This window comes from Haplochromis burtoni, unplaced genomic scaffold, assembly GCF_018398535.1.
Source record: "Haplochromis burtoni strain Fernald_Lab_line unplaced genomic scaffold, NCSU_Asbu1 Contig_92, whole genome shotgun sequence".
In the NCBI taxonomy this organism is placed as follows: domain Eukaryota; kingdom Metazoa; phylum Chordata; class Actinopteri; order Cichliformes; family Cichlidae; genus Haplochromis; species Haplochromis burtoni.
In genome coordinates this window covers 1,299,306-1,323,085 of record NW_024582453.1, presented here as the reverse complement: position 1 = coordinate 1,323,085, position 23,780 = coordinate 1,299,306, and the positions used below count along the sequence as shown (strand labels likewise).

The window sequence follows — 23,780 nt, the reverse complement described above, 5'->3', positions numbered from 1 at the left end:
GTGTGTGTGTGTGTGTGTGTGTGTGTGTGTGTGTGTGTGTGTGTGTGTGTGTGTGTGTGTGTGTGTATTTCGGTTCAAATATGCAAATGAGACATCGGCTACTTCAAGTATCTTATTCTGCATAAACATCCTGTAGACAGGTTGTTGTAAAGCACTTACAGGTGTAGTTTTGGTCATTTTCTTTCTGCTGGTCTGAAATAACACAAGTAATGGAACCAAATATAACCCAAAATCTAAAAATTGACCAATGCATAAAATAAACGTTTTCTTTGCTTGTTTTGGCCACCATTTTCCTCCTCAAATATCCCCCATGAGCCGTGCTTGTACTGGAACACTCTTGTTTCACAATGCACCTATTCCTACAAATAGCCAACGGTGCACTAGAGGGAGGTGGAGTAGGAGGAGAGGGGTCTTGTGGTGTGAACAAGGCCTGGCGGGGGTGGCGCTGGGTTACATAATATCAGACGAACCCAGCTGTGCTGTGTTGTTTCGCCCATGGGTGAAGTTGTGCCAGCCAAGCTGACTGATGTGTCCACCTGCGCTCATCAGAGTGGGGTTCAGGATTAAGGTGCAGGTCAATGATCAGATTGATGTTGAACAGACTGATTGCGTGTAGTCAGTACCAACATCTCCTTCGGCACAGTGTTGCCATGGCAGCACAGTTGTTGTGTTGTCAGAAACCTTGGAGTGTAATGATAATGCAGGGCTCTAACAACGGTAATTAGCAGCTTTATTTTTCCCCCTTTCCTCCTTCCGCATCTAGTGCCTTCTTAACCCTACAGCCACTCTTCAGTGGAGCAATGCACCAAGAAAGACGCATGCTTTTATCATGTTCTGTTAAAAAAAGGACAGTTTACACTGGCTGTAGCTCATTGAGCAGGTAATCTACTGATCTGAAGGTTTGTGGTTCGATTCCTGGCTTCCCCTAGTCTGCAAATTGCTCTCCGATGCATCCATCGGAGTATGAATGTGTGTGAATGTCAGTTAGAAAGCACCTAGGAAAAATGTGCTTGTGTGAATGGGTGAATGCACAAGTTGTATAAAGCGCTTTGAGTGCTCAGAAGAGTAGAAAAGTGCTATATAAGAACCAGTCCATTTACCATTTACCACTAGTTGGTTCTCATGCACAGACCATTTTCTACCCTCAAGTTCGCAATGTGTTACTCAGTGATTGCGGGCAGTTTTGTGAAGACCTTGTTCCTGTTAATGTCCCCAGCTGACTGGTGTGTTTCTTTTTGGCTTTTCTAAGTATCATAAGTGTTGAATAAAGACTGAATAATTTACTACAGGGGTCTTCCAGGAAGGCCCATGTGACCCTTCAAGCTGTATTTAAAAAGCTCATCATCTCGCCCTCTGAGACTTCTGTAATTAAAGGGAGAGGCGTCTGTGTTTTAGCTTAAAGTCTTTCATATACAGTATTAGTTCTTGACATGCAGACAGCCAGCATTTTCTCGTGTGCGCCATTTAATAGAAATGTGTTTTCAACAACAACTGATTGAAATCCACACAAAACATCTCTCCTCCCTAGGCATCAGCTGTTGAATTACTGCTTACCACTGAAAGAACTGTAAGCCAATCCACTGGCTGTGTTTGTTTTGTGTTATATCCAAAGTAAAAAGATTATACAGGGAGTGCAGAATTTTTAGGCAAATGAGTATTTTGTCCACATCATCCTCTTCATGTATGTTGTCTTACTCCAAGCTGTATAGGGCTTTGGAGTTGACGTCACGCCGCAATGCATTGTGGGAGCGCAGCTCCATTTTCGGGGTCTACGAATCAAAACAAACACACTGTGTTGGAACGACGACGACAAGAAAGATGCTTAAAAGCAGCTCAAAAGAAAACGGACGGTATAGAGACTGATTGCGTCCAGAGGCGAAGCAGCGGTACTTGAAAAAAAGTAGAGTGCATCGCAAATCTGGACCCATATGAAATACGGCCGTGGAGTAAAGACCCAGACGACTTACCGCCACTGTCCTACCCCGATATCTTCACGTATCTTGTTTGTGGAGTAAGCGCTTACACAGCGAACTAGTTTCGTAATTACAAGTCACTGGAGGCGCACATCCAATTTACAAATGGCTGGGTGCAAGATTTGGCTATTTTCAAGCCGCCAAACTCTGAGTACGTCGTCATTCATACCAAGGTAAGTCAGCTGGAGTGCATCGAGTGAAATAGCCATTTTCCACCCCCCACCATAATTAATGTTACACATTTATCATTGCACTGCTAAAATATCGTTATCATATTATATGCCCATAATTGTAAAGTACATGTAAATTAACACATTGATAATCGGGTAAATTATTAACGCCAATTTGTGTCCTTCCTGTCTCATTTCATTTATTGTCTTTACATCAACCAATCAAGTCACTCCATTCTATGTTTGATCGCAATTTCTATAACTTCCGAGACCACCAACGATGATATTATTCAGCTATAAAGTGTGATGTGAACATATTTATAACTTACCGGAATGAAAATGTCTTGAGCACACCAACTGATATCTGGAGATGTAACAGAACTTGATATCAGCTCGTCTCACGGCTGCTATCCAGGCTAGACGCCTTCGTTTGGTAATATCCGATACATGAGCTCCTTCATGTTGCTTCCAGGTTGGGAAAGCATAAAAAGACAATCGAAACTTATTCCCGTGCCGGTCGTAAGATCGAACATTGCAGCCGACCACACAGCAAGTACGAACCATGGCTATGCTTTCGCTCCTTACTTAGACCCCCAAAATGGCGGATCGGGCCAAAATCCTTTCCACGCCCACCCCCGTGACATCACGCTCCAAAGCCCTATAGGCTTGAAAGCCTACTACCAATTAAGCATATTAGGTGATGTGCATCTCTGTAATGAGACACCCTATATCAGGTGTGCATAATTATTAGGCAACGTCCTTTCCTTTGGCAAAATGGGTCAAAAGAAGGACTTGACAGGCTCAGAAAAGTCAAAAATAGTGAGATATCTTGCAGAGGGATGCAGCAGTCTCAAAATTGCAAAGCTTCTGAAGCGTGATCATCGAACAATCAAGCGTTTCATTCAAAATAGTCAACAGGGTCGCAAGAAGCGTGTGGAAAAACCAAGGCGCAAAATAACTGCCCATGAACTGAGAAAAGTCAAGCGTGCAGCTGCCAAGATGCCACTTGCCACCAGTTTGGCCATATTTCAGAGCTGCAACATCACTGGAGTGCCCAAAAGCACAAGGTGTGCAATACTCAGAGACATGGCCAAGGTAAGAAAGGCTGAAAGACGACCACCACTGAACAAGACACACAAGCTGAAACGTCAAGACTGGGCCAAGAAATATCTCAAGACTGGTTTTTCTAAGGTTTTATGGACTGATGAAATGAGAGTGAGTCTTGATGGGCCAGATGGATGGGCCCGTGGCTGGATTGGTAAAGGGCAGAGAGCTCCAGTCCGACTCAGACGCCAGCAAGGTGGAGGTGGAGTACTGGTTTGGGCTGGTATCATCAAAGATGAGCTTGTGGGGCCTTTTCGGGTTGAGGATGGAGTCAAGCTCAACTCCCAGTCCTACTGCCAGTTTCTGGAAGACACCTTCTTCAAGCAGTGGTACAGGAAGAAGTCTGCATCCTTCAAGAAAAACATGATTTTCATGCAGGACAATGCTCCATCACACGCGTCCAAGTACTCCACAGCGTGGCTGGCAAGAAAGGGTATAAAAGAAGAAAAACTAATGACATGGCCTCCTTGTTCACCTGATCTGAACCCCATTGAGAACCTGTGGTCCATCATCAAATGTGAGATTTACAAGGAGGGAAAACAGTACACCTCTCTGAACAGTGTCTGGGAGGCTGTGGTTGCTGCTGCACGCAATGTTGATGGTGAACAGATCAAAACACTGACAGAATCCATGGATGGCAGGCTTTTGAGTGTCCTTGCAAAGAAAGGTGGCTATATTGGTCGCTGATTTGTTTTTGTTTTGTTTTTGAATGTCAGAAATGTATATTTGTGAATGTGGAGATGTTATATTGGTTTCACTGGTAAAAATAAATAATTGAAATGGGTATATATTTGTTTTTTGTTAAGTTGCCTAATAATTATGCACAGTAATAGTCACCTGCACACACAGATATCCCCCTAAAATAGCTAAAACTAAAAACAAACTAAAAACTACTTCCAAAAACATTCAGCTTTGATATTAATGAGTTTTTTGGGTTCATTGAGAACATGGTTGTTGTTCAATAATAAAATTATTCCTCAAAAATACAACTTGCCTAATAATTCTGCACTCCCTGTAAAGTTCAGCTCTTAATGAGTAGTAGACATGTTTATGTCTAGCGAAAAAGCTTTTAAGAGTGTCTGTCTATCTCTGGTGTACCCGTCATACTAATAAAAATGTATTTGGGGGAATTAATGCTTGCAGTAGTTTATTATGTATCAGTGGCGACTGGAATTTGAGCTTAAGCAAACCAGCCTTTCAATTCCCAGAATGCTCTATGTATAAGAGAGATGTTTGAATCACGCAGACAGGTGTGTAAAGGTAACATCTATCTGAAACTCCTTCACTGTTCAGCTGTTTTTACACATGCGATGCATCTATGAACTTAATAGACATTACCAATAGCACTGGACTTACTCAGACTGGATGTTAAGACTTAGCATGCAGTTTTCCCAATGTTCACTTGATCCTATGTGTGACTAGCTTACGTTGATCTCTGGAGAATTTAGAGATATAGTGATGGATGTAGAAATGTAAGTCCTACCTCCTGTATGCACTGCTGTCAAATGCCAACTTTGTAGAGTATGCAGACATGTTTTTATCAACATATTCTGGAGTTAAGTTGTAAAATGCTTTTAGTCACTCTCAGCGGAGTTCTCTTGAACTTAACCATGTTTAAATACTTTAATCGGACAGTGGTAGGGATCAGGAACCCCCTGGATTTGTTGTGCCTCTCTCACACTGTAGGAGTAAATGGAAAAACAGTTGATCAGTCGCAATGGCTGGTTGTCTCACGAGCTGGAAAAATGTATTTACCACAGCACTCATGGTGCTTTGTTGAGCTATTAGTGCTCTCAAAGTTCACCAAAATTTCATTAAGAATCCTCCAAAAGATGCCACATATAATTAAACAATTTAAAGATGAATTTGTGGGCTTGCATCATTAGATATTGGGCACCTTATACCGCTGAGGAGTTGTTGTAGATAAAGTATATTAAGTCTGGTGCTATTTTAAAACACTTTTTTTTTTCTTCAAGTTTTAGATATTACATAGATTATTAAACGGCTGTAGTTTGTGTCTAAAAACTTCTTAAAAATGCAAAACTCCCCAATGCTTCGGTGTGAGGGTTGGTTGGAGAGAGGATTGGAGAACTAATGCTGTATTTGAATTGTCTACTTTTCTTTCTTTCTTTCTTTTTTTTTCTTGTTTCTTTCTTTCAACAAATTGGGCCTGCATTCCCATTTGATATTTTGACAGAACTATATCCAAACCGTTTCTTCCAGCTGTCTCAGCTCTCAAATGGGAAATATGACCACAAAAGTTCCAAAAGAAACCCAGTTGTGGGAACTAAGAAAGTGGTAACAGAGAAAACGGATAGAAAAATGGCAAAAAGATGAGAGTAGGAAGGAAAATAAACAATGTTAGAGTTAGGCAGATAGATCTGAGGACCATGCATTAGAAGATAAGGTAAAAACATTTGATCTTTAAAAGGGGAAAAAAGGTAGCGTCAGATAAATGACTAGTAGAGCAGTAGAGGCTGTCATGAATGCAAAGGAGTGTGAGGGAAAGGTAAGCCTTGAGAAAATCTCGCCCCTGAACTTTATCTGGGAAAACAAAACAATTAAGCCCCAGTCAACCGACAGCCTGACTGTTTCTTTAGTTTGAGCTCTGAGGCTGAGGGAACTGCACAGAAAGCTTTGCAGTAGGCATTTTATTCAAAGACCTTTTCTGTGTGTGTTGCTTTGTGAGGTATAAAACTCACATCTGTCAAAGTGTCACAGGCTTGCTGTCTGGAGCCTTAACCTCATCTCCTCCCATCTCTTATAACAGCGATTGCCCTTGAAACCCCTGCACATCGTTTCTCACGACCATTAAACATGCAGCTGTCAATCGCCCTGTGACCGATGGCCTCATCGCCATTTGCCTCTGAGCTGGCTAGGCAAAATCAATACGAGCCTGCCTACTATGGATATTTGGGTTACTCCATGGACTAAAAGCAAGCATGTTTTTGACAACATGTAGCGTTTCTGTGTAAAATGGAAACTGCATTTCGAAATCTGTGCTTTGCTGGAAATATTAGGTAAACCTTTTCCACTTTTGTTTTGTTTAGCTTATACGTTAGTCCATATTTGACCATTTTCTCAGGGATTTTCTCTTAATTTAGCCACTTAACACTTTTAATCAACCATTCAAGCATAACAAAGACCTAATTTCAAAGGACGAACCAGCATAATCTACGTAAAACTTAACAACAAACCAATTTTGCATTTTATTTTCAGGCACTTTGTTACTGGGAATCTCAAAAGCACATCATTTGTCCCCAGTGCTTTAGTTGCATCTTCAAAAAAGCCAACTTTAGCAGGTTAAGAGGTATAAAATGGTAATTTTGCACCAACAAGATGATTCCGAAATATGCCAAAAACTTGGTATGACACCACTCCAAGTCACACCAAGTCTTGGAAGAACACATTGCAAAAATGAAGGACAAAAGAAGCGGCTATTTATAAGCTGATAAATAGTTTCTGTCATGTCAGGCAATGGGGGGGCAAAGACATGGTAAATTGGCAAATCTCTGACTAACATTGACTCAAACTTTCTGACTTCATTGTCTGTGAAGGAACGCATGCAAGGACTCAATTTTAATCATACTTTATTTTCAGTCAATATGAGACTGAATGTAATACACTATGCATGTGGTCATTCTACGGATCTATCCACTGTTCATTGACCATTGATTGGCCTCCCTAGGGTCACAGACCTTAACCATATCAATCTTATTAGAGATGGAACAAAATGCAGCCAACATCCATAGAAGAGCTTTGAAAGTCCTTCAAGATGCCAGAAGAATTATTCCTGAAGACTTAAAAACAAAGCTTAGCTAAGAAATAAAGGTGCTCATGCCAAACACTGACTGAACCATTTCCATATACGTTTGCACTCATTCCCATTTTCCTACCAAGGCATAAGACTTTTGCACAGCAGTGTGCATGCAGAACTAAACCATCGATCAAACTGCTATTGTCGCAGCACGGAGGTATGTTTGTGCCTGTATTTACAGACAGACACTCTCCCTGGTTAGTTTGATCAGTTAACTTAAGCTATCCTCCCACAGAACTTGTCAGACAGTGTTTTTGGCTTTGTCTGTAGTGATGCTACCTGGTACTGTGTTTAGAGTGTCAGAACAACAAAGAGCAGAGAGAGAACAAAACGCTGGGCTAATTGCTGTAAGTAGTGGGATTGTGTCTTTAGATGTCAGGTTTAAAAGCGTTGGCACGTACTCATTCTCCCTCTCTCGTCTTTTGTTTACCTTGATGTTATGGCGGCATTTTTCTTTTTCTTTGTGCGGCTGGTAAATTGGCATATCTCTGACTAACAGTGACTCAAACTTCCTGACTTCATCGTCTGTGAAGTAATGCACGCAAGGACTCAATTTTAATCATACTTTATTTTCAGTCAATATGAGACTAAATGTAATAAAATATTAGATTAGCAGACAGAATTAGTTTAATTTGCCAGAATGAATGCTCTGACAGCTTCATCTGTCACTGTATACATAAATGAGTTAAACATGTGGTTCTAGTGACTGACAGACTGTTAAAAAATGTATATTGCTTTACTTGTGATTGTAGGCGCACATATGAATCAGCAAGTCTACATTAGCAAGGGAATAAAGTGATGTAAAATGTATTTTAGGTTTTATCAAACAGAAGAAAATGTCTTTTAATTCTACTTATAATCATCTTGGAGACATAAAAGGCGCAAGAAGTCTTCCTGGCAACTCTGCTTTGCCATGGCTACCCCTGTCGCTACTGATGTTTATAGTGTGAACTCGAGTAAAGGGAGAGGAAAATAAAATAAAAAAAGTACCATGTTTTTGTTGTCAAGCTGTTGTGGGCTGGAGTTTTATGAGCTTTGAGGCTGGGGATGTGGTAAGGGTGATTTATAGCTTTCATTATCAAGGTTTTACCACACTGTTGGGTCCCGACAGGCTCCCCACAGGTCTGCACACAGTTGAGGTAAGTGTGAAGGCTCACACTTTACCAGAGTGTGGTTAGACAAAGGAAGTGAACAGTTAAATTTACCTAAGGTGCAGCTTTATCCCCAGGGATTCAACTTTAATTCCTTCCGAAGTATGCATCAGGTGCTGCTGGGTTTTTGAGAAACGACACACAAACACACATGGATTTTTTTCTCCTTCTTGTGCTCACTGCAAAGTGCAGACACAGTCGTCTGGAGATGAGGTGGAAGAGTAGAGAGTGCAAAGGTTTCCTTTTTTTTCCCCAGATGAACTTGTGAACTCAAGTTTCTTTACTGCCTACTTTTGCTTCACATTATCTTTTTATATTTCTATCTCAAGCCCTTTCTCTGGTATTTGGTCTTGAGCCCATCTTTTTGTACTGATTTGGCATGTTTTTTATTTCCCTGTAAAACTTCTTCCTTTTTTTTTTTGGTCTTCCTCTCTCCACTCCTTTCTCTTTAGCTTTGTAGACTTCAGCTCTGTTGTGATTTATAGTCATAGCAGAGGATCTGCTACTTTGGTCATGCTTTTCTAACCCTGTGCAGATGATTCCCAGGCTTTTTCAGTCACACAGTTGCTTCTTTTTCTTGTTTTCTTTTTCTTTCTTGTTCTTTTATTGTTGTGATACTTGGCTAAAAAACCAGCCACATCACTGCCATGACCGCTTAACGGTGTCGTGGATAGAACAGTTATGATTACCATTAATTTTCTACAAAGACTCTTGGTATGTAGACTTTTGGAAAATGACATACTCACATGTCAGTGGTTATGAGAACACACTTGTGAAGACTATTACCATGATGACAGTAAGTCAGAGGCTTTAGTGGCCGGTGGTTGAACTCCTCCTGGCAAGTCAGGAGTTTCATGAATAGCTTTGGCCCATCAAAACCTGACTGGACGGCAGCGCGAGCTAGCACACACGAAACGTTTGCTGAATAGTAGCAGCGGCTAAAAGCAGGCCTAATCCAGCTGCAGGTTTAACCGACAAATAGATTTGATACAGTGACTCTGCCAGCCTGTATCCCCATTTTCCAAGGAGCTGAATAGTGTGGGAGAGAGAAACTGAGGCTTATGTCCCCGTGATGGAGGAATGTGAAGAGCAAGCAGTTGAGACTTGATAGAGAGCTATAGCCAAAGCATTGAAGACAGGTTTACAATGGGTAGAAAGTGAGGATAGGTGGCAAAGGAACAAAGCTGCTTCTGCTGGCTTGCACTGGCTAAGAAGTGGCTTTGGAAGGAAATCCACAGAGAATTTGATGCACTGAGTTTTTGCAAGTGCTGTGAGTCCCATACCCAGACACCTTCATGGGGCTTTGCACAGTATGCTTTTCCCCTCCCTCTATGCAACATGACCTACCTCAAACTTTATTGACTCACTTCCCTAATGTGGGGCATTTATAACGTGGAGTGAGAGTGTGGTATTTTTATGGGTCATTAAAAAAAAAAAAAAGGTGTTGACTTTTTACATCAGCGTGGTGCAGTTTTTCTTTTCAGTCTTGGCATTTGTGAAGCATTGCCTGCTGATGATCAGAGACTAGGCAAAGGTAGAGGGGGTTACATAAGAAGTACTTACAAGGTGCTAATTATTCTTCAGAGTTCAATGCTTTTTCTCAAGTAGACAGGAAACGATAATCTAACGGCACATGTCGCAACACTTGAATTTGTATCTTAATAGGTGTAAGTAACGGGATGTGGCATCGTTTTTTTTTTTTTTGTTTTTTTTTGGTGAGCATATTTTGGTAAAGCCTAATTTGTATCAATTGAATTCGTTGCAAAAGACTGCAAAAAGCCAGCTGTCAGGTTCATTATTTCCCCATCTTGTCTGTACTGCAACAGGCTCAGGCTTTAAGCATTCATGATTTACACCACAACAGTATCACTGTGATGTTTCCGGACTCTCATCTTACCTGCCATTTGTTGTTTCTTCTCAGTCCTCGACAATCTTTTGAAGAAGCTTCTGTCATGATGTTATAATAAGCCGCAGGTCACCCTGGCTGCAAGCGTTGTGGTAAAATTCAGAATGAAAAGAGCGTTTCACAAAAATCTCATCATATCTAGTTAAATTTAAACATGGATTTATAGAAAGAATTTATAGTTGGTTAATGAAACAATAAATGTGTGCCAAATACACACAAGAATTACTGCACTGAACTACTTGGCAAGCATTTGGTTGTCAGCTATGACCACCAGTAGCTGACTTGGAAGGGAACTACCTAAATCCTCTGCTGCATACCCTCTGCCAGACATCTGGACGCTGTCTGTTTTACGACCTGCAACTTGAGCTTAGGGTCTGTCTGAATCCAATGTCCCAAAGTATGATTTGTATTATGAAGGTGCCTCCTAAAGAAAAAAAAAAAATCTAGCCAAAGGACACATTCCACTTAATCACGGGCTTTTTTGTTGTCATGTTGGATTGTGTTTTCTAGCCAAAGCTAACAGATTCCCTCTATGGTAAAATAAGAATACGTTATCTTACAGAAATCTAGAGTTGGCTGTTGAAAGTTTAATTCAGATGTTTTGCAGATTGAATTCGACGTTGATACTTTACTTAACTAGGCAGGCATAATCTTTAAGACCCAGGCTGATGTAAAGCTGATGGGTGGAAATGTATTTAATAGTTGCAGCTACATCTAAAAACTGACATTTTTATTTGCCTACTGCTTAGAACCAGGGGGTCAAAGCATCTTGCGTAGCTTGTGGCTTTCGCTTAAGACATGACCTTGAACTGGTCTGCCAGTCCGGACCTTTCCTTTTAATCTTGTTTTTAGCTTCAAATCACCTCTTTTTACTGCTCTCTAAAACTCATGTCTCCCAGACATTTCTGCAGTCTGTCTGGCTGCTTTTTTTTTTTTTTTTTTTTTTAAAAAGCACTTCTGATTTCTCCTACCTAACTTGTCACTCTCACAGCACTCAGCTGCTTTTAGAGAATCTTTTATCTGCCGTGACAGTCTTCAGTCTGTCAAAGCATTGGTCTTAGCTACGGCTCACTGTACTTGCCTACATAAACTTAACGGATTTTACAGGTGCTTTTGGAGCTCTCATCATTCCAAAGAGTAAAAGATGATATTTTGAATTTTCTTAGCAGCTCTGGGACAAACTTATCAATGCTGGACTCTTTGATGTTTTATTTAACTCGCATGTGTCATGCGTGTCCATAGTTAATGACCACATGTTTTAAAATGTGTTTCAGCGGGGCTCATAATCATTAACTAGCAAGTGTTAACAGAGCGTGGCTAATGGACAAGTTTCTCTGAAAGTGTGGCCTTGTGAAGCCAATCGGACTTAGTGGCAGGCACAGCAAAATGTTGTCTAGTTGCTGTACATCTCATTTCCCCTGAATGTTTTAAATGTGGAAATGTGTAACCTGCCATTCATTTTCTAAGCATTACTCAGAGTCCTGTGTAATTTTTCCCAGACTGAAAATCGGCACAAAAAGCAGCTGTTTTGATAATGGATAAGTTATGGGAAGCATTTTCTTTTCCTTTCTGTGCTTCCCGAGTTTGAAATTCCCCACATCGCATTGACCAGGTGCAGATAGTCCTAAAAGGAGTTGTGCAGTGGGGCTAAAGAAAGGTCATAAAGCAAGGACAGATAAGTAGAGTTTGTGTGATACAGTATGACCGATGATGGGCAGCGGTTTGGCGTTTAGTTGAGTCATACATTGGTCATCTTTGTTTTTTTATTATCAACTAGGCAACTGTGGAAAGTGCTGGAAGGAGTGAGTGTGTGGACATGTGTTCCAGTTTGCATAGAGTAGAAGGCTTTCCTCAGACTGACATGAGGGGACCATTAGCAAGCCTCATTAGGCTGAATGCCAGCCTGCAGAAACAGACTATGGAGAGGTCCAAGGTCCAGGTCAGCAGTCTGTACTAATAGCCTGGGGTATAGTGAGATGGCAATAAAGATGACTGCTGCTCCAAACTATTTTGCATCAGAGGATGGAAGAGAGTTTGGAGACTGTAACCAGGTTTGGAGATGAGGATCTGAGTAGAACAATTAAGTTTTTTTTTTTTTTCTTCTTTTTAAAACATGGGGAACAGGAAAGTGAATTGATGTGGTTTTCTTCCTGCCGCCTCCTGTATGTTTATGGGTTGATGGGTTTCAAGTGTTCTCAAAAATTAACCATAAGGGGAAACAGGCAGTGCCACGAAGGATACGTATTATTACGTGTTGGATTTTGAACCCTGTTCATCTTTCTGTACTACTAGCACTACTGTTTAGGCTTAGTAAATGACAGTAAGTGATTAAAAGAGTGCAACCTGTGGAAAATGGTTAAACTGCTGAATTGCTACCTAGCTCTTCCACAAGATTGAAAATATGGTGGCAGTTGAGGGTAGCCAGTAGATCCTGTTCTGTAAAGTTCTTGGAATTTAGTCTGTTCTGTTACTACAATGTCAGTCAGCACGTGCCTGCTCGCAATGGGCGGATTGCATGCTTCCTTTAACATAACCACTGCTGTGATTAAAAAAGCGGAACAGCTGATAGTGACTAAAGATAGCACACAGATTGACTTCTGTGGCACAGTTACACAATATAGTGATGTAACACTGATGAATCTATTAGATATAAATGTAGTCCTTTCTAGTGTTTGACCCATGCAGAGAAATAGGGATAGGTCTTTTTTTTCCCTTTAAGCAGCAATTTACTGATCAACTGTGTAAAAGTCTAATATACACATAGTATTGGCTCGTTTAATAGTTGGTGTCTAGAAGGATAAGTAAAAACTTTATGAATGTATATGTTGTTTCTAGTAAACACACAATGCCTAAACAGCAGGTCAGATCACTGCCAATTAAACAGAAACTCGCCTTGCATTAGCTTTCTGCTTTAAGCCGAGCGTTTCCTACAATTAGAGCAGTGGCCTTCAAACTGTAGGACAAGGAGCCACTGCAGGTGGAGGCCAGACAATCAGGTGAAAAATACAGAGTTAACTTAAAGTAATTTAATGTATGTTTAATAGAAATAAGCAAGAGATGGCTGATACTGCTGACAGTTCCTTTTTTGGATGATAACAATTGATAAACTTGGTGTGAGGTTGTGAGACTTGCCACAATTTACTCCCTGAAGGCCTGACATCAACCCCAGCTATATATCAAGTGTGAGGTAAATTGGGTTAACTGTAGCTGAGGGAAGAAAATAAAAATAAAGAATCCCTTTATTCATTAGTGCAGTGTAAATTTTTGGGACAGTGCATTTCTGGGATCCTTCACTTATCAATTAACCAAGTTTGTCAGCTTCTCAAACCCTGGTGCCATGAGTTTAGGTCTGACCTAATTGTTTATTTAAGCTGGGAAACAGATGGTTAAAGTTGGTATTCATCAGCGCTCATCACAACTAACATCAAATCAAATGAATTCCCACGACCACACAGATGGAAGTTATAACAAGCGTTTCTGCAGTGTGCAGAGTTGGCGGATGCAACTGCATCGGTTCTCCAGGAAATCCAACCAGCCTCCATAGGGAGGAAATGAAATGCGTGCATGCTGGGATGTGTGTGTTTAAAAGCAACTCCTAGATGACTGGTTTGACCTGTGATTACAGTGGACGCTGTACTCTTGTGAGCCCTTATCCCCAACTGTACAATTTGCATCTTTGTTTGAAGCCTGTTTTGGAATTTCAGTAAGCCACAAAACCTTACATATTATTTTTGTAACTATCCTAATGGATGTCATTCATTAGACTGTGTGTCAATTAAGATTTGCCCTTCATTACAGGCCTGATGATTTTTGCAGTCTTGTTAGTTTGTGTGTGATGGTCCTTGAACTGGAATTACCACAAGCATTTTGAGATACTCCATTAAATTAGCGCTTTCATTTTTTTTCTCTCCCAGAGGCTTTTAGCTGAATATAATGAGCTAAGCAATTTTTTTGTGTGTGTGTGTCACTGAAAAGGACTATACCTTTTTATTTAATTATTTTTAATTTGTTGCTTTATTTATTAATTGGTTAATCAGTAATGCGGTTTGGTTTTCAAGTAAAAGCTAGTCTGTAGGGTGCGAGGTAAAAAACAAACTTAAATTCTGGCTTTTCAGTGACTTAACAGGTTCAATTGTGGTGAATCTAAGAGGCACTGTAAGTCCTGTAAAATCAAATACTCATGTTAATATTTAGATATATTGCAATTGTATGTTATTATTGTAGATAATGGTGTCTAAATATGCAAAATTCATAGATGGGTATTTACTACTTGGGTCAAAAATTTGTAATATTTTCCTGATTGGTCTCTCATTAAGCTTGTCTTTCATAGAAGCACTCTTTTCTCTACAGGTGTTGCATTTCTGTTATTTTTATTTGACCTCAATGTGTACGCTATTCCTCATGCGCAAATTATTATCCTCTACTTTAGGTTACCTGTACAGCTTTCAGGCTGTGTCATCTGCACTTCACTGGTGTTGACGAGATACCGGGATCAACAGTGAGTATCCAACTTGCTCAGCTGGATTTTCAGGGTCTGTTGTGTTACATTCGTCATAGATGTTGATGCAGATGGTATCAGTGTTAATGCTCTTTTGTGTTGCTGTTTATCACCAAAAATAACTCAGAACTTCTCAAAGTAAATGTTTCTGTGCTTGATCTTCTTATAAGAAGAGCTGGTTTTATTAGATATGTGGCTACCATAAAGATTCTAGCAACAGGCTGTCAAAGTACCAGAGTGTTTATATGTATTACAATTGTAATAATATAAAAACTAGCATCCTTAAAAACAATCAAACTCTTCCGTGTGCCCTTCACTTCTAATTGGCTTTCAGATGTAGTCTTCCTCCTGCCACCTACTTGAAATATGGAGTTAAACTTTATGGACACTGGACAGATGGTAGGTCTAGCAACTCTAAAGTAATTCAGTTGAGTAAAAAATGCCAGAAAATAATATCTTGGTTGTCTAAGGTATTCATAATATTACTAAAAAAAAAAAGCATAATAAATAAATAAATAGAATAGATTGTAAAAATAAGGCGTAAACTGCTCTGAAATAAGAACTAGCGAGTAGGCGGCCCTTATCTATGAGTTTGAAACAGCATGTTTTGTTCCAGTAAATGCTTTGCTTCCCTCTCTGTGTATTTCTATCCCTCTCTCGCTTTTTCTTTCTCTCTCACCTCCTCCCCCAGCCAGCATAGCTGCTCTCCTCTACTCCCACACACACACAGACACACAGACACTACTACAGTCACACAAGAATGAGGGGGAGAAAAGAATGAGATGTGGTGAAAGGAAAAACACCAGGGAAGAGAAATGGAAATTATAATAAAGAGCGAAGGAAATTAATATAATGGGATAGAGAGAGATAAAACAGAAATCGGAAAAAAAAAAAGATGTGCGTAAGAATTTTAATGAAAATCTATTTGGACTCAAAAGTAACACAGGTGGTTGGTGAAGTCTGTTTATCTTGTAATTTAGAATCCTGGAAGTCCACGAGCCTTAAAAAAGAAGCGAATACAAATTTGCATGAAATATTTGGGAAAATTCTCATAAGATAGATTTGCATGAGTGTTCTCTTGCAGAACAAATATAAAGAAAAGCTGAGTGTATAGGACTCCTAATAATAAACCACTAAATTGCAAATGGCGTTTTCAGGCTTACACTATGATTATAATTTCTTTGACTTCTTCTAAAATGTGGTCTGAGCTTAATTTCCGTCTTAATTATAGACTAACACAATCTGGAAAAACTAATAACATGCAAACACGATCTTGAGGTTTAGTGAACACACAGTTATCATTTAAAGTTCAGGAAAATCAAAGTGAACCTCTGTGCTAACAGCTTCACCAAAACCTCCTAGGAGTGGGTGTTTCAATTGAGAGGTTCAGAAGTGTGAATTGTAGAGGGAGCCCCTCACGATAAGTAAGTTATACAAAGTCTGATTACTAACAAGGTCTGGTTTCCTCAAGAATGAGTGATTGCTGTGAACCATGCCCCGATCAAAACAACCTTTACAGGACCTTTTAGAAGAAGCATTTTACTCGAAAAGCATACAAAACCCTTGGATGTTTATCATTCCACAAGATCAATTATATTCAAATGGAGGAAACTTTGGACTGTTGCTGCTCTTTCTGGGAGTAGGCGTCTTACAATGATCACACCAAAAGCACAATGTGCAATATTGAAAGAGGTGAAAAAGAACCCATGAGTAACAGCAAAACACCTGCAGAAATCTATACAACTTGCTATAATCTTTGCTCACATCCTCACTATAAGAAAAACACTGAATAAGAATGGTGTTAATGAAACACCCCCATAAAGGAAACCACCACACTCCAAAAAATGCCTTGTGGCATGTTTATAGTAAAAAAATAAACAAAGAGAAAATCTCCTCTGTGCAGTAATGAGTTAAACACACATACATAAATCTGCATTTTGGAGGGAGAAAACGCACTAATTCAAAGTACGGTGGAGGCAGCATCACTGTCTGGGCCTGGACATAAAGTTATCAAAAAGAATTTCAAAAGGTGAAAAGTTATCAATAAATCCTGGGGAATGATTAGGAGACATTTCATAAAGCAATAAGGAAAAACGTCCATAGTACATAAATAAACAACTAAATGGTTAAGAGAAGAATGGCGTGGAATGGACAACTTGAGTCCTGTGGTCTGATTGATATCCCAGCCAAGCAAGATGCCGACTTGAAGAGGGGTTATCAATACAAAAGGTTTTGTATGAAGAATAGTCCAGAAATTTTCCTCTTTATTGCACAAATCTCATCAGTGGTTACAGGAAGTATATAATGAAGGTGGTTGGTGCCGAAGAATGTACATCTATTTTCTGCTTAGTCAGTTTAGGCTGAAGAAGTCAGTTGAAGAAGTTGCAGTTGAGTGTGTCTAGTGATAAGAGGAAATCAGTACCATGCAGTGACTGTCTGTTTAGATGGCAATGAGTCACAGTAACTGAAGCTAATTGCCATAAATAGTAATATGTCCCTAAAGAGGGAGGGGAGTTTTACTTTTTGCAGTAGCCTAAATGCTTTTAAGGACAAACTCATAAAATGTCCAAAGGTTCAACATCAATATTAACCTTGTTAACTAATAATGGCTCCAGATTTATAATTTGTCAGACAAATAAACATTTTTGTAGTTTTTCCTCAGATGAACCTCTGCGCTAAGAGCTCTTAAACAGTCAAGGCAAATTTAAAAAAAAAAACAAAAAAACCCTTGAGCTACAATTTGTGAAAGTCTGCACTTCACTCAAATTTTCATTGTAACTAAACAGAATTGATGTATTAGCCCTACATGGCCAAGCATCCATGTCTACTATAGTAGCTACATCTATAGTCACTCCTATACAGTGGTTTGCTAAGTTTGCAGAATCTATTTAAACACTTCTCGCCTGAATGGATATCAACTCTTTTTGAAAATGCACTTCCTTCACTTCCTGTTTGCCCAGGTTTTCCAGGTTTTGTTCCGCTGCAGGCAAATGCCCCATAGTGTTGACACATGTCAGTGGTTGTTTTACAACCTTGAACATCTTTGCATGAAGTTGAACTGATTTGATGGCATACATCTTTCTGGATGGTTGTAGCAGCACCGCCTGTGCTTGCAGTGTTTGTATGTATGATTGGAGGATGGAGGCAGCCATGGATGGATGGAAAGAAGAGAGAGTGAAAGCATAGTTGACTTGATGGACTGACTTACTCACTTACTTTCAGCATCCATTTCTTTCCCACTTTCAGTCTCAGCATCTCATCTCCTCCCACATACTCTCACATTGAGTGAGGAATCAGTCCTTCTCACTTCTATTATCTCTCCATATCTATCTCTGTCGCTCTCTCTGCCACTTCATTCTGGCCATTCTGTACCAATCGAATACGCCTGCTGTGGGTACGAATGAGTCCCACAGCAATCATACCACGTCCTCATTAGGTCTATTCTAGTGGCCCGCCTTATCCTGCTTCATCCCCTTTCTCCTATAATTGGGCAAAAACCTCTGCCTACCTGTCAGCAGCAGCCCCAGTACAAATGCTGCAATTTATTCTTTACTGCCACAGGGCATCTTAGAAGTGTGTAGGTTTTGACAATGGTTTCAGAGTAACCATGGGACATTGCTGTCCAGTGTCAATTATAGCAAATAGCTGAATCCTGGGGAATCAGTTGTTACACAGTCCACCACCACCTTTGCTACCTTACGTTAATGACTGTGGCACTGACAGAAAGAGGCAGCTTTTAAAAGTGAACACTCTCTGGTCACGTTATTAGTTACACTGGTTCAGCTGCTTGTTAAAGGAACTATCTAATCACATGGCAGAAACTTTAGGTGTATAGACACTGCCAAGAGGATCTGCTGAGGTTTAAGCCAAATGTCAGAATAGGAAAGAATGGTTTCTGCTGATACCAAGTACAGATCAATACCATTGCTAAATTAATCCTTTTTATTCCTCACTGAGGTATTTTGAGTAAGGATTGCACCAACAGCTGATTGGTAGATCCCTAATTTGTACTGATCAGCTGCCTTTGAACTAGCATCATTCAGCGATAGCTCCCAATGTTCACGATTGTGACTGTTTGGAGTCCTTGTCATGAAAGTGTTTACAACACACACACACACACACACACACACACACGACACACACACACACACACACACACACGGTAAATATGTAAACGCCTGTATTTGTATAGCACTTTTACTAAGTCCCCAAAGACCCCAAAGTGCTTTACACGTTCAGTCATCCACCCATTCACACACTGGTGTGACTGCAAGCTACATTGTAGCCACTGCCGCCCTGGGGCGCATTGACAGAGGCGAGGCTGCCGGACACTGGCGCCGCCGGGCCCTCTGACCACCACCAGTAGGCAACGGGTGAAGTGTCTTGCCCAAGGACACAACGACCGAGACTGTCCGAGCCAGGGCTCGAACTGGCAACCTTCCGATTACAAGACGAACTGCCAACTCTTGAGCTACGATCGCCCCATATAATTACTGTGTAATATTAGTAATTAAAGCAGCAACTGAATAGAAGTAGCACAGATGGCTAGCCATAAGCTGAAGGAAGTAATGAATGGCTGTACATAAGTAGCCTATAGGAACTTTCAGGCAGAATCAGTGGTCCAAGCTGCAGATGAAGAGATGTAGAAAAGGTTAAAAGGTGAAGTTCAGTAACTTGCATAAAAAGTAACATGGCAGCCACTGACAGAGCGGTTGTGGCTAATTACAAGGACACGACCGGTATGTTGGCCAAGCTTTGTGGTGAATTACAGTTTAACTGAGTGTGCGTTTAGCCATTTTTCTTATGGTAAAAGCATGTTTTGTGTTGGTGAAATAGAATTTAAAGGGCCTCCAGTAACTTGCGTATAATGATATGTCTGTGATAACATGGACTTATATTTTGGTCATTTAATGGCTGTTTGCAAAGAGTGCTTTAATGTTTTAAGAGTTTTCATGTAAAGACTCAACTGAAAATGCATCAGAATAATGGCTGTTATGTCTCATTAAAAGAAGGGAAAGGAGCTATGTTTGTGCTAATGTACGTGTCTTTGCAAACTGCTCATAAGTGAAGAAAAGTACAATGAAAGAATAGAAGTAGCCCATAAGACTTGATGTAAACAACATAAAAGCACAGATCTATCGAATCTCAGCAATTTGGACTGCGGGTGGTGGTGTAATGATGCAGTGGATATTTTTTGGCACAGTTTGAACCATTTAAACACCATAGCCCCTCTGAGTTTTGTTGGAGAGTGTACGTGTGCGTAACATCTTCTAATGGCTGCTACAGCAGGACACCATGCCTGGTCACAAATCTCAAGTAAGCTCAGGCTGGTTTCTGGAACATGACAGTGAGTTCACTTACATTAAGTGACTTCCACATTCACCAGATCTCCATCTTTTTTTCAATGCAGTGGGAGAATTGCATCATTAAGGTGATACCTGTGTGTACAGCACATCCCAAAGGTGCTCTATTGCAGCAGTCTCCAACCCCCAGGCCACAGACTGGTACTGGTCCATGAAGTATCAGGCCGCGAGAGTTGAACCTCGGTTGTGAAATTTATAGCTTTCAAGGTTTTTATCATTTACTCAGTTTCCCTGGGCTTTTCCCATGTTGTAGTAATGTATTTTATTTTATTTTGAAAGAAATATTTATGTGTTACCATAGCGACCAGAGCGCATTAAGGGGCAGAAAGGAGGATGTCACTCTTAGTGTTGTTGGCGCATTTCAGGAATTCACATTTATTATTATATTTACAAAATGCCACAGTTTCTTTCTTAGTTGTATCACTTTATGTTGTTTATCTGCGACACCTTAAAGGGCGGCCCGTGAAAATATTGTCTGACATTAAACCGGTCCATGGCACAAAAAAGGTTGGGGACCACTGCTCTATTGGATTGAGAGCTGGTGACTGTGACCACTTGAGTACAGTGAATTCATTGTTGTGTTCAAGTAACCAATTAGAAATGATCTGAGCTTTGTAAGCTTCCTGTGTCTGACTGGGAAGCAGTGGGATGGTGGTTAACACTGTTGCCTCACAGCAAGAAGGTCCTGGGTTATCTCGGTTTAATCCGGTTTCCTCCCACAATCAAAGGACATCCAGTTAACGGGTGTAGGTTAACTGGTGATTCAGAATTTCCCATAGTTGTGAAATGGTTATCTGTTATGAGCTTTGTGACATGCTGTGTTATCCCGCTGGAAGCATCCCTTGATGACCTATGGACGTGGTCACCATCAATACTAGACTCTGGTGTTTAAACAGTGCTAGGTTTGCATTAAGGGAACCTAAATGTGCCAAGGAGATATTCCTCATATAATTACAGCACTGCCACCAGTGTCAGCCATTGTACAAGGAAGGAGTGAGCCATGCTTTTTTTTTTTTTTTTTGTGTGTGTATATACACTGGAGTCTGAGCCCTAAAATCTAAATGCTGCAGCAGAAATTGAGATAGAGAGACATTTTTCCTATTTTTGTTTAAATTTTTTATTCTTTGGTCCAATTTTAGTGAGCCTAAGTGAATTATAACATCAGTTTGATGTTTTTGTCTGGCAGCTGGGCAGCCAGCGTCAATCTGCTGCTCTAAACCATCTGCTTCAAGGTTCAGTGTGTTGTGTGTTTGGAGATGCTCTTCTGCGTACTTTTGTTGCAACGACTGGTTATTTGAGCTCCTGCTGCCGTCCTATGAGCTCGAAGGCTCCTGTGTTCTCTGTCATTAATGAGGCATTTTCACCCAGAGAATTGCCATGGATTTCTGCCATGCAACCGGCTCATTACTTGTTTTAATGAGCAGTTGAACACGCGTACCTAACAAGTGGCCGGTGAGCGTATTTAAGTTCATTTATTGACATAGGTGGATTGTTTGTTTGGGCTGACTACACATGATCAGGTGGTACTTTCTAGAAGCAAAAATGTAGTTATGCATACTTATTTAGGTTACAAAATTATTTTTTTTATACTGTTAAAGCTTGAATTTTTGTAGCATACCTGGGTTTGGTGGCTTTTGTATATTGTTTCAAATGCCATTAAAATAAGAGCAAAACTAAAAGGGCAGAGTAGATGAAGAATGAAGACACAGTTAAACATATTTTATTTAAAATGGGGGAAATTTGGAATCGAAGAATACTTATGTTATCAAAAGCAGAAGACATGTGGTAGCATAATCAACTTTGTTATTAATACAATAGTTTGTATGTTGTTATATATATTTTTTTTTCTTGGAAATTAACACTCTGGACTTTAGTCATGAGAATAAATGTCTCATCCATTCCCCATCTGACCTGCCACTTCCTCTGGGTAAGCAGGAAGAGGCTGAGATGTGTTTCCTGTTGGAATATGAGACTGCTTCCTTGGCAAAAGCACAAGCTGGCATAGCCCTGGGTCTGAAAGCAACAGGAAGGAGTAGGGTTTCCTTACTGTATATTCATTGCACTCTGCATTATCCCCATCTCATTACAAGGCAGAAGCAGCTATCCGTACAATCCCTTTTTTTTTTTTTTTTTTTTAAACTTTGTAGGACTGATCATTCTTGACTAGTCTAAAAATCTCACAAACGAGAACTACATCTAAAAGGAACTTTTCAAAGTGTGCAGTGACAATTAAGAAGTTGTGCTACCATAGTTATAATCTCTTTTATTTTGTCTTTATAATAAGTGAATACATAAATGTAAAAACTTTAGTTACTCCTTGGTGTAGTGGGTTAGGTATTCACCTAACAAGCAAAAGATCCACGGTTGAATATCTGGAGGAGACACAAATTCCTTTCATTTATCAGGAATGGCATCCGACATAAAAACAGCCAAATCAAAAAGTGCTGTGAATAACAGAACCTTGTGAATAATGGAACAGCTGAAAGTAGCTTTATGAATAGAAAAAAAGAATAATATTTGGGTTTCCCATCACTGGTTACTTGTAAGCATTCAGCAACGGTATGTAGTATTAAATTTATTATGTAGAGTACAAACACACATTTCTACTTTGCTGAACAAATGAATCAAAAGGCTTTGATTATACAGATCATATTGGGTGCCAAATGTAATTTGTACAAGCTTAGACTAAATTAGTCCGACTTTGTCCTCTGCACTTATACTATTATTCAAATTATACTTAAATTTTGATTGTGTATGAAAAACTGGCTTGTAAGAAAGAGTATGACTGTGTCCATGGAGAAGCTGATGTTTGTGGTATTATATGGTGTTTTGGAAAAGTGTATGCTTATGTCTATAGGCTTTGTTGAAAATGTATATAATTTCTCTTAAAAAGATCGCAAGAAGGAAAACATGATAACCCTATCTGAAGTCGTTCTAGGCTATTCCTCCACCAGTTTTTGTAACTCGTAGCTTGGATGTTGCATGCTCTCTGATTTTCATGCAGTAAGACTAAAAGCTTCCCGCTATTGTTACAGCAAGCTAATAAATTCTTACTGACGTCAAGTTATTACAACAAAGATATCATGTTTAGCCTCTCTTTCCTGTTAATTGGTTGTCTTCCAGTGCAATTTTCCATTTAAATTTCATTAACCACTGCTGTTGGCTCTCCCATTGTGAGTTTTACACTGCATGTGCTTTGACTGTCTTAATTTTCAAAATGCTGTTTTTCACCAACACTAGGTTGTTTGTGTAAAGTCTAATAAACCTGATCATGGGTAAAGTGGCATTTTATCCTAGTTGCAGTTGGCATATAATAGCACATTTGGTGCACAACAGACCCAGTCTGCTGCTTTATTTAATGGTTGTTTCTCCAACACCAAATAAGCATTTTGGAGGTTTACTCAAAGATTTTGGGTGAGAAAAATGCAGTCTGTGTTAAAGTCTTAAAAATCCTCGCAACTGTTGCTAGATTCAGGTTGTTGTAGCCGCACCATAATTAATCATCTTGATTGGTAAGCTATTGTTGATCACTTTGAACAGTTCCAGTCCCTGTTGGAGAAGTACGAGCTTTTTAAAGCTTTTACTTTGAGATTGAGAATTTTGATGTGAATTTGAATATTTTTGGGTCTTCATTCATATTTGCTGGTATATGTATTTTCATGCCTGCCATTTCTCACCTATGAAAACAACAGAATTAGAATGTACAGAACAGAGTTTGAATGAAAACAATGGAATTAGAATATACAGAACAGAATTTAAATCAAAACAATGGAATTTGAATGAAAACAACAGAATTAA

The 23,780-nt window shown here is 39.8% G+C and overlaps 1 protein-coding gene across 3 annotated transcripts in view; it reads left to right on the top strand.

Moving 5' to 3' along the window:
• sipa1l1 (signal-induced proliferation-associated 1 like 1) overlaps window positions 1-23,780 on the top strand; it is a 101,026-nt gene that overhangs the window by 28,277 nt on the left and 48,969 nt on the right. For 2 of the 3 annotated variants that reach the window (XM_005938272.3, XM_042222723.1), the window contains exon 2: window positions 14,551-14,619. The exons of the other annotated variant lie outside the window; for it this stretch is intronic. The gene's annotated coding sequence lies outside the window, so the exon portion shown is untranslated. The remainder of the gene's footprint in view (window positions 1-14,550; window positions 14,620-23,780) is intronic. 3 annotated transcript variants of the gene reach the window in all.